This window comes from Nanorana parkeri, unplaced genomic scaffold (genome assembly GCF_000935625.1).
Source record: "Nanorana parkeri isolate BGI_ZX_2015 unplaced genomic scaffold, ASM93562v1 scaffold82, whole genome shotgun sequence".
In the NCBI taxonomy this organism is placed as follows: domain Eukaryota; kingdom Metazoa; phylum Chordata; class Amphibia; order Anura; family Dicroglossidae; genus Nanorana; species Nanorana parkeri.
The window spans coordinates 421,903-434,080 of NW_017306350.1; positions in this window are offsets into that span (position 1 = coordinate 421,903).

The window sequence follows — 12,178 nt, forward strand, 5'->3', positions numbered from 1 at the left end:
AATGGGAGTATTATGAATTTCAGCAATGATATTACGTACAATAACCAGTCATTACTGAATTATTAGTGGCAAAATAATTAAGTGAGGACACTTTATAAAATCTTTAGTAAAATGTGCCTTGGTTGTTGCACATTCATGGGAAAGCGAGACTTCTGAACCAGAATTTCCTTATTCATGAAGACCTTAAATACCCTATGGCTATGAAGACTTTTCAAAGCCTATTGCTTAAATGTAAGCACCTGATCTTGTGTCTAATTCAGTTGCTGATTAGTATATTACTCTTTAATGATACTCCACAATAAACAGTTTAAGGCTCGTTGTTTAACAGATAGTTCAGCAGCTACACTATGAAGACCATTATTCAGGAATGTATTGGGAGCACAGATAGGTGTTCCAGCATCCCAGGTGCGTAGATTTAATTGAAATGATGTTGCAATGTGCAGCTGCACAGTAGAAGCTGGTTAACTAATATACCTCAACACATACTTATCCAAATTATTAGAGTTTACTTTGTGGTATAGAAAAGAAAACAATGAATGCTACCTTTGATCAGAAGTATAAAGTAGAAAACTTCCTATAGAAAATATATTCCCAGGGACAAGTCTTCAAAGCCAGGTCTTTCATTGGAAATAAGAGACCATAGATAAGCATGTAAGTGAGTTAGAATGAGTAAAGTTCAGCAGAAATCAACTTAGAATACTCAGGGGTCACAAATACAAGCATGTTAGATGAGTTCTGTTTTAATGAGTTCCACCTTCAATTAGCAACTTATCTCTAGAAAGAGCAGTAAGGAGACATTGGGACACAATAACTTTTTTTGTAGATGCATCATACTACTAAAATAGATGCATCATACTACTAGTGGTAATCAATACAGAAATCTGTTGCTGACATAATGAAACAAGAAGTGCGTTATGGAGAAAGCTACACATGTAGCATGTAGTAGCGATTAAATGCACAGGGTTGCATAGTGCTCCAAGTGTGTGCAAATAATTGCTATTACCTGCAAATTACAACATAGAGAACTATTTGTTTTATTTGTGAATAGATTGATGGCTATTTTTAAGCTGGCCAAACACTGTAATATTTTCTTTGTTCAACACGTGGGCTGGACGGAGAAAATATTAGATTCCTCAACTGATTACTGATCGATAAATCTCCCACTGTTTGGCACTGTTTCCTGCCATCAGAATACCCGAACAGTCATTGGCAACTCATTGGCGTCCGACTCTGTTCGTTCAAAGATTTTCCGACTGGCTCTTTCGATCAGCTGATTGAGGGATGCCAGCCAAAAGGCTGTGCTAATTTCGGCCAGTTCATGAAGAATTGGCCGAAATTCGTATAGTGCATTGCTAGCTTTAGAGATTAATCCCTAGCAACTTTAGTTGTGTAACTGATCTGCTAAGCATTATTGATCTACACCTACATTGATGTCTCCTTTATCAAGTATAAATGTCTGTGTTCTTCCTACTGTTTGTTATTGCCTGCTTAGCTAGCTTTCACTATTTCACCCAGGATAGCTTAGGAATTACAGGCAGAAGAAATACTAAAAAAAATCACCAAAAATAGTTGGACAGACACTACAAAATGTACTCATAAGACCTTAATTTTTATCTAAAACACATTTTCACTTTTAAATGTCCCCACAAACAGCAAATTATGGTGCTGGCCTATCAGCTAAGAACAATGGTGAATATTGCAAAACAATTCCAACCCACCAGATGCTTTACTCTAAAATGTATCTTTTCTTTCTATTATCCTCAATTTAAATTCTATCTTGAGATAATTCATAAAAAAAGTTTGAAGGGCCTGGTGTACCATATCGAGTCTATTGTGCTCAATTATAAAAGTCAGGAATTAAATCATTGGGCAGCCCAAGGAAGATTAGCATTTGAAGGGACTGGTATCCTATATTTAGTCTCTAGGGCCTATTTATAAAAGTCAGAAACCAGCTTTGTTGTGTTTTTAACAATTACCTTTCCCAGTTACTGTATGTCTGTTTATCCTTTTGATGACCAGATGAAAACAACATTTTACCTGGTTAGTTACCTAATTTCATCAGTTTTTTTGGGAGTACTTCATTATTTTCAGTAAATGGTAACTAGAGATGGACATTTGCTCTCTATTTACTTTTCTGCCAATTTTACAACTGTTTCACCTTTAGTCACTGTTTTGCATATTTTACGCTTCTCCAATACTTGTTTTACACTATTTAAAAAAATGTTTATACTGAATGTCATATTCAATAACATTATAAATAGTGAATGCTTTTTAATGGATATAGATAGATGGTAGATAGAGGACAAGGTTAACTACAATCACACAAGACGGCAATACTTGCAAAGCATGAGTTTTGTTATGAAACTTTTTTTATAATATAGAAGCAGAATCATAAGTGTCGCTGCAAATCCAATTCATTTATTTTACAGAAAGCAAAAAATGTAATATATTTTTAAAAAAATCATATATAAATATTATAAATAAATATCATAACAACATAGACAACATAGAAGCCTCATTCACACCTATATGTGTGCATTATTGTGCATTTTAATGCAAACGTTATTAGGCATTCTCATCTGTTGATGGACATAATTAGTGTGTGTCAATGTTATTTTTACATTCATCTTTGTGTGTGTTTTTGCCAGAAAAAGCACTTGTCACTACGGAACATAATCACATAAAAACACATGTAACATGCTTTATATTATGTTCATAAATGTCAATGAACAGTTAAAGCGCATAAGTGTACATTAACGTTTTTAAACTTGCACTGGAATGCAACACAGGTGTCTGAACAGGCAACACTAAAAATATGTTTTTCTTCACTGAGTTCCTGTACAATATATTGCATTTGTTAGATTGCATTGGTGTGAGTGGTGGCCTAAACATCATCTGTGTACCCTCAGGCTTCTCTGTCTATGAAAACATGCAGGAAGAAAAAAATGAGATGCATGGGGAAAAACTAAATCTGAATAGTGTGTCCCTAATTTCCTACATCTGTAAATGACCTTTATTGTCTGCAAATATGTGCTCAGTAAATTTGCCCTCTACGGACACAGCTCTTCCAAGAAAATTAATGAGCAAAAACAGAATTTCGCCTCTTTACCCTCATCACTGTAGCAAACCTAAGCTAAATAAATATGTGACCATTCAATCTTTTCCACTTAAGGTTAATTTGAGTTTATTATTCAGGCTACTGCCCTTGTGTATTAAGCAAAGCATAAATTATGCATACTAATTACTTGGATGGGGCAGCTATTTAAAGAATTATTTTAATTAAACCGCAAAACTGTGGTTGCACAATAAGGTCTATATTTCATCTTTAAACTGTGTTAACCTTCATCTTTGTCTGGCAAATCATGCATGTAGAAAAAGTTGTTATAGATTAATTCTACCAATGACTATTACTGCAAATAGTTTGTTGTACCTTGCTGCATGTCAGTTCAATATAACTTTCTTTTCTGTAGACATATCAACACATTCAGATTGAATGGAACCTGGGTTCAGGGAACGTTAGATAAATACTCAATGCCTACCCCATCCCGCTCTACCTCCATGTAGACCCCCTTCCCCTCTGCCTCTTAAAAAAATTATATTATATCTCTCCTACTATCCTACTACTATATTTCCTGCAGCCTTCTGGCTGGTCTGCTGACATCAGGAGTCCTTTCTCTTCTTTCTTAGTAGTGGGTGACCCTTACTCCTAGACAGCACAGCACTCATGTAATGATGTGTGAGCACTTCACTGTCCAGGAATATTGTGAGAACAGATCAGCATAATAATGGACCTCCAGGGGGAATGTTCATGATGGCCTGGGCTCACAGGAAGAGGGTCTTCTAGTGGAGAAGAACTCCAGACAGCATCTCCAGACATCTCCAAATTGAAGTCAAGTATTGCAAAAGCATCTGCCTTTTTTGTACCTGCTGGGCCTCACTTTATTTAATGTTTTAGAAGGTGAAGGCGGGCTTCAAAGAAAACACTGGTTTAAGTTACTTTATTTCACTTAAGTGTATCACCTCCAAGCTGTCAATAAAGCCAAAGTATGGTCTCAATGTTTGTTCATTATAACTTGTTTGGGGTTCAAAATCATGGTTCGGAATCAGAAACAGGAAGATTGTTGTAGGGTCAGAGGGTTTCACAAGAGAGTTTTTTGTAGGTAGATAGAAGCTTAAGCATCTCAAAGAAAAGAGAGGACAGTTGCAAATATGCCTGACCCTGAGGCTACAAGAGTAGGAGACAACCTTAGAGACCAGGGATCTTGGCCAGATCAAAGGACACCTACAGGCTTGAGATTATATACCCACTCGGCAACTCACCTCATGCATGTGGGTACCACTAGAGCTTATGTAAACACTACATATAATAGTAGGGTATCATTACTACCACAAAGGAAACAATTATGACAACCTCAGTTTCTGATGCGCAACTGTGATCACCACAACTTTTATAGTCAACCTACAGGGTTTTTTTGCTTAAAATTCCAGACTGACCCACATACTCCTGACAAAATGCATTTTCCTTCACTAATATTTCAGCTGTATGCAGCATGAGCATTTTACTTGTTTACGTTTATTGTGAGCATTGGGAATGCTGAGCTTCAGAGCTGCAAATGCCATTTTACTAAATTAGACAAAAGGGTTCAACACCTGTTTCACACCCTGATACTAGGCACTATGTGGTGAACAGAATCATTTTATTAAAATGTGTTGCATTTCTCAAAAAAGGTTGACTGTCTGGCGCTGATCTTGGTGGAGATGAGATACATTTTATACAACTTGATATACTGTAACCAGCACTAAATTGTTAAAGAAAAGTGTAATTTAATATAAAGTTCTTTACCCCAACCTTCACTGATATGTCTGCATCTGGGGTCTGCTATACATACTCTATAGATACTGTGACTGCACTTGTGAGGGCAAGGGTGTTGGTACCAAGGGCTTTACCAGGCCGGGTGTCACCCGCTGCAGCCACCAGGTGTCACCCAGTGTGTACTTCATTATGTATATGCATGACATCATTACGCATTTGTACACATGTACACATGTGTACATCACTGCCGGTGGCCATCTTGGTGACGGATGCCTGCAAAGAGAGGAGGGGACCTTCGGGATAAGGTATGCCTCCGGGTCCCCTCCTCTCTCATGCAGCTGTCAGGCTCCCAGTCTATGACCGAGTGCCCAACTTTTCAGAGGGGTGACACCAAAATGACTGTCAGTTATTTTGGTGTCACCCAGTGCAGGCCACACGCCCCCGCACCCCGGGCCAGATTTACTCTCCCTGCCGTCCCAAGGCCAGGTTCCGCAATATGCCCCCCCCCGCCAAATCCCCCCCCTTCTCATCAATGGAGAATGGCAACCAGATGGCAGGGCAACAGGGTTAGTTTCAATTTTGTTTATTGTTTCTTTATTTTTTTAACTTTTTTATCACTTTTTTTTTATTTAATTATTTCTTCTGATTTTTTTAATTTGTATTTCTTAAATTTTTTTATCAATTTAATTTTTTTTATTTATTTATCTTATTTACTTTTTTATTTTTTATACATTTTTATCTTATTATTGAGCATCGGTGGCCAGTGAGGAGAGACCCGGCGTCGGAGCCCGGAGGACGGAGCCAGCAGAGAGAGAGGTAAGTGCAGGGGGGAGGGGAGGAGGACAGGCTGCAGACTTTTTACATGAGATCTCGGCAACATCGCCAAGATCATGTGTAAATGAACAATCGGCTTCCCTCACTCTACATTTAGTCCTGCTTGTGCAAAGCAGGACTAAATGTAGAGAGGGCAATTTACCGCCCGGTGCTCACAAGGACACCGATGCCGCCCCTCTGTGCCCTGCCGCCCCGAGGCCGGGCCTCGGTGGCCTTGTGGGGAATCCGGCCCTGCCCGCACCCCCCTTGTGATGCCACTGGTTGGTACAGTACATATACAGTAAGTAATAATAACCAGGAAGTTTGGATATTAAAGTTAACATTAAAGCAAGCTTTTTAAGGGAGAAGTATACAGTATGTATATTTTAGTGTTGATGTGCATTAAAAGGTAATTATGCACTAGCAGGAGAAATGCACCTTCATTAAGCAAAGGTAACTATCCAGGGGAATTGAAGAGCTTATTTTTGGCTCTCTCCTCATAGAAAGACAAGCCTATGGCATGACACTTTGCCACTGGGAAAAACTGAATGTGCCTGTAAGCCTTATTTAATGCGACATATGTTTTTTGACATACAATCTGGTCTGTACTCCCAGGTGACACATATTAGATGCAGCAACTGTCATATGTGCACTACCAAATGAACACTTCATTCTAAACAGTAAATGATTTTGTTTCATGTCTGTACACAGAGCTGTTAAAGACGTGTGCCCATCGCTTTTAGTTGGTAGTTTTATGGTTAATATGGTTTCCCTTTCCACTTGTGTGGCATGTGTGTTGTGCTAACACCTCTAAAAACTGTAATAATTTAAAGTATACCATATTCTCACCATATGAGCACCACTATTAGTATCGTAAAATGGAGAAAATATTTAGTAGTAGTATTATATTTAGTAGTCAAAGGTATCCTTTAAAATTCCACAAATGCATCCTAGTTGGACACTTAGCTCAGAGAGTTAATCATCTAGTCTGTGCAAGGAAAATTCTGAAATGTTTTATTTCCTCTGTACATGATTGAGTATCTGAGGTGAAAATAGCTTCACTTGGCTAAGTAATAATTCCAGACTTGGGCTTTCTATAAGTTGAACAGGTTTGTGTGTCTGCTTTTAATAGGCATGCATGTTTGTTTGAACCACTAAAGCCCTCAGCCCTACCCTTATCTCAGGGAGACCAAAAATGTCAATTTTGAGCACAGTTCAAATCTCAGAAAAACAAAAGGTTGTCAGGCAAAAAATGACAACCCATTTTTTTTTCTGAAGAATAAGGGATCTAATGTTTCTTTGGGTAACTTAAACAGAGTTTAATCAACAAACCCTGAAAATAATTTGCTCCTTTGTAACACAGAATTGCGATACTTTCATTTTGTAATAAATTATTTATTTAATGGTATTAACTAGATAAAAGCCTGCTTTGACTCTGGCAGGGCTTTCAAGAAGCAGCATCAAAACCTCACAGTAAACAGAGTTGATAGCCACTCCATCTGTATTATGGGACACGATGATAGCTGGGTGTTAAAGGTTTGATATATAGATCAATTTTTTATTGCCAGCCCTACCCCTGAAGAAAGTATTAAAATTTCCAGATGAGTAACCAAACAATAAATAGATGAGACAGTTGCTATGAATATAATATTTTTGCATAATAATGAGAAATTGCAGGATAATGCAGTTTGCAGTTCGCAGTTTGTCTATATTATCATTTTGACTGGCCAAGTGTACAAAATATTCACAGATAAACCTACCTGAAAGGCTTTATTATGTTACATTTAATTCATTTGTTATTTGGACGCTCAGCAAATATGTATATAGCATGTCAATATCTCACCAAAGATTTCAACACAAATAGTTTTTGAGTTTTTTATCTTAAAGCCAATATCTCACATTTGAAGTAAAATGGCAGTGTTGTATAGCAAACTATGGGGTCAATTCACAAAGCTGCCGAAGGATCTGGCCGTAGCTTCGGCCGATCCTTCGGCTAGCTTCGGCACCAGGACCCCTTCGGTTCAGGAGAACCGAGGGGGTGCTGTACGGGCTATTCACTATAGCCCATACAGCTCCCGATCACGGCCGAGCGGCTCAGTCGAGCGCTGAGCCGTGCTGAAAGACGAAGCTGGCCGAGCGGCCGGCCATTGGCCGGCCGACAGCCTGCTTCTGACAGCTGGGCGGTATGGGGTATATTCACAAAGCAGCAAAGGATCTAGCCGTAGCTTCGGCTGATCCTTCGGCTAGCTTCGGACATTTGCTATACTCTTTAAACTTAAACTGTTATTACTGAGTAATCAGTAGTGTAAAGTCAGCCATTGGGGTTGATTTACTAAAGGAATGGAGCATGTTCGCCTTGTAACAGGCCACCGTTGATGAAATACAGGTGACAAAACATAGCAGGCAGTGCTTGGAGACACATTGGTACATGTCTGATGCTGAGTTAAGGTGCCCACACACCTTGCGATAATCGTAGATAATCGCGGGAAATCCCGCGATCGTACGATTATCACAGGGTGTGTGGAAGGCGTGCAACCTCTGCTACTGTAAGTAATTCCTTGACTATACGGTGCCTCCGTGGTCGCTACAAGCACCCTATTACAGACATCATCTCCTAGGAGATCCGGTAAGGAGTGCAGGAAGATAAACACAATTCTCTGCTACTGTAAGGTCACACGACTTTTATCTTAGGAACATGTTCGAAAACCAGCCGAACATCGTACGATTTTCTGTTGGTTTGTGGCATGTTCGCAAGATAAAAGCCGCACGGGCCGGTGTGCGCAAGCGCACACTGCCCGTTTAGCATTGCGGTCATCGGCAGCCCGATACAACCCGATATTACCTTACAACCATCGCAAGACAAAAGTCTTGCGATGGTTGTAAGGTGTGTGGCCAGCATTAGACACTCTATTGCTAGCTTACATGTGATTATACGATTTTGCTGGATTAATTTATGGTATCTTATTGTTTATTGCTGTTTTTTTCTTTCTTGAGCATTGCACACTTATACAGTATACTGGTTCAAGACCACGCTGATTTGTAGGTGGATTATCCATCTATACCTAGCTCAAACCATAGAACAGGCATAGGCAACCTCCAGCCCTCTAGCTGTAATACAACTACAATTCCCATGAGGCATTGCAAGACTCTAACAACCATGGGCATGATTCCCTGAGGCAGATGCATGGTGGGATTTGTATTTTCACAAATGGAAAATGGAATTACCCGGCCCCCTCCCCCCGCTATACTTACCTTTCAGCAAATGCTCCTTCCCCTCCACCAGTGCAGGTGTACTATCCATACCCCTTACTGCCATGTAGCTTAACCCTGCACTTTGGATATGCACTTTCAATCAGTGATACTTTGGAATAAGCGGATTATCCTCAGCATGCTAACTATATTTGGACTTTTAGTGTATCACCTAAATTGGGGGTTATTGGAAGTACATCTTTGGATACCCTTCATGTTGGTACATTAGTGATACAAACAGATACACTGGATTCCTGTGGTTAGATTCTTTAAATTAAGTGTTTTTAAATTGTCTGCCTTTTTAAAAATATTAGTTGCCGTTTTGGAATTGATAAACTCTTCGATATTGTAAGTATATTGTACAGTCAGTACAGTTTTAACAAATATACACTGGTTAGCAAGAGTTTTAGTGGTGCTAGTTTACATCTGTGCAATGTGTTGATGTGAGATGTTTATTTTTTTTTTATGCACCAGTGTGCATTATTGGACCAATTGATGACAATGGTAGATTGGACCAATTGATGACAATGGAACACAAGCTTGTAAACACATGTAAAAACAATAAACATGTACACTGAGAGGTGAATCCAGCCTAAATATTGTCTATCAGATAAATCCTCTGACTGTAGAAGGGCAGGGTCACCTGTAGCTTAGAAAACAGTAAAAATAAAACCTCACTAAGCTTTGGAACTCAAAATACCTGTCATGAATGCAAACATTTATTAATATAAAATTCTCTCATCTGACATATCTTCAGCATGGAAAGCATGGACTCTAGCTGACATTTTGTGATATTGTCAGATGAGAAAAAATGATGTAACATAAAACTACACATGTCTAGATTATTGTTCAATGACTACTCTAGGAAGATGTAGCCGTTACATCAGTAAGGAATTTCCACACTGTGGTTTTTCACATAAAAACTGTTTAAACGTTATTTTGTGAATTATATAAATATATACAGGGTTATTCACAAAAGGGTGAAGAGTTTGGAGAAGGCAGGAGAAGTGAACAATCTAGGACAACATAGCTGAACTGTTTTTCCAAATCAGCTATTTTCTCCTTGATTATTCACTTCTCATGTCTTCTCCAAATTCTTCACCCTTTTGTGAATAACCCTGATAGTCATTATAGCACAATTAGGCCCCAATCATACATGAGCAGTTTTCCATGTGTATTTGTATGAGTGGAAACATGCTAAACATAAAAAACAATGCATTCCAATGTGCATTGTTCAGACTATAGCCACACGCGTGTGGAATCCACCCCTAAAATTGCGCTCAGACTATTTTGTGTTTCATTCCTGTAAGAAAAATAAATCTGCTGGCTGAATGATCTTAGGAGAAAAATTGTATGCTTTTATTGGATTTGTTGCCTGATCACTGGTGTACCTAATGTATGCATGCTCGGTGTACAAACACTTGGCCAAATGGAGAATACATGTCTTTGTTACAATAATTCTTAATAAAGATGATGGTCAGATATAGTGACTGCTGAATCATATCTATGGATATTAAACCTCACCTGTCATGAAATATAAGGGCTGCCATTGCTGACCTCTTCCTGAAAATGCTTATTGTCCCACTGGGCTTGGCTTCAGTTTTACTGAATGTGTTCTGTAGCTGTGATTCAGAAAACATTGAAATTCTAAAAAACAAACAACAATCCCTTTACCACAAATGATATGACGCACCATTGAATCAGAAAAAAAGAAGGGTAACTTTGTTATATAATACAAATAATGAATGATGAGAGCACAGCAAACTGCCAAATAAAGAGAGACAACCCTGCAACAGCATTCACAGGAAGGTTAAAAACAAGCTCAAAAGACCATATCACCAGTCTGCAATATGCTAAAATAAACCAACTGGAAGTATACAATAAGTATGAGCATAAAGTAAAAGTGCATGCAGTATTATATTTTGTGCTAAGTGAATAGACAGCATCAAAGAGATGGAATAAAATATCAACTATTCAAAATAACATGCCTAATCTAAACTTTAACATTCATCTAAACCTGCATGTAAGGAGGAAGGTGATGCCTCCCTGGATCTTCCAAAATAGAGTATAATGAATGCAGAGCAGGGTTGATAAAAGCTGTCTCATCTGATTGTTACTTATTCAAATTCACATGCTTAAAAATGTTTTGCTGGTACCCCCTTGCCAAAAACAACAACTTAAGTAAAAAATCAGTGCAGTATTAATTTTAGCAATAGCCAAATAATAATTATGTTTTTGGAATATTTAGGTGAACAAGAGCACCAGAAAGAACCCCATTCAGAAAAAGAGAGAGCATAGTTCTGTTGTTTGTGTTCAAAAGAAATGAACTCAAAAGCATTTTATAAATTGTGGATGCTAACCATTAAACAATATTACTAATAAAATATACTCCAAAAAAAGTCATTTTGTGGTAATTTATCAACAGTGCTCAGCTATTCAGCTGTATGTTCGGCTATTCACTTCAGGCTGGTACGGCTGATTTCAGCCCATATATCGGCATGAAGGAGTTCGACTCAGCCGATCCAACATCTGGATCGTCTAAGCCGAACCTCCGGCAAGCTACTTGCTGCTGTTCGGTCTATTCTTATAGATGCCGAACAGCAGTGAGTGAATAGCTGAATGCCGCTGAGCGGGATTCGGCTCGGCTGTTCTGCTCGCTCCCTCTGTGGTACCGAGCAGAACAGAAAAATAGTGAAAAAAGTAGAAAAAAATTGAAAACGATTGTGCGGAGCTAGCAATGACAGCTAGCTCCACCCAACTGTTTTCTATTGACCGGCTGTTCTGCTGCCATCAAAAAAAATTAAAAACATTTAAAAACATTTTCGCCATAGGAATGCATTGCTAGATTCCTATTGGCTATTTCAATTTGCAATAGCCAATAGCAAACTAGCTATTGCACCTGCCCTCTGCTGCTGTCAATTACTAGTGGGGACCTGATGGAGAACTGCAGGTCCCTTCTGCTGATTGATAGCAGCAGTGGGCGGGTGCAATAGCTAGTTTGCTATTGGCTATTGCAAATTGAAATAGCTAATAGGAATCTAGCAATGCATTCCTATGGTGGAATTTTTTTTTTTTATTCTGGCGACAGCCAACAGCTCCATGTCAGAAGAAAAAAAAAAGAAAGAAAAAGCAGTGTTTCTCTCGTGGGCGGCCGGGAGAGGGAGACTCCCGGAGCGCCCTGGAGAGTTTGGCTGTCTGGAGATCAGTGTCCCTGGTTAGCTGGTAACCAGGGACGCTGATCTCTCTGCAAGTGGCCGGAGCCAGCCGTAAGATCACGGCTTGCTCCCCCCCGCCGTCCGAAGC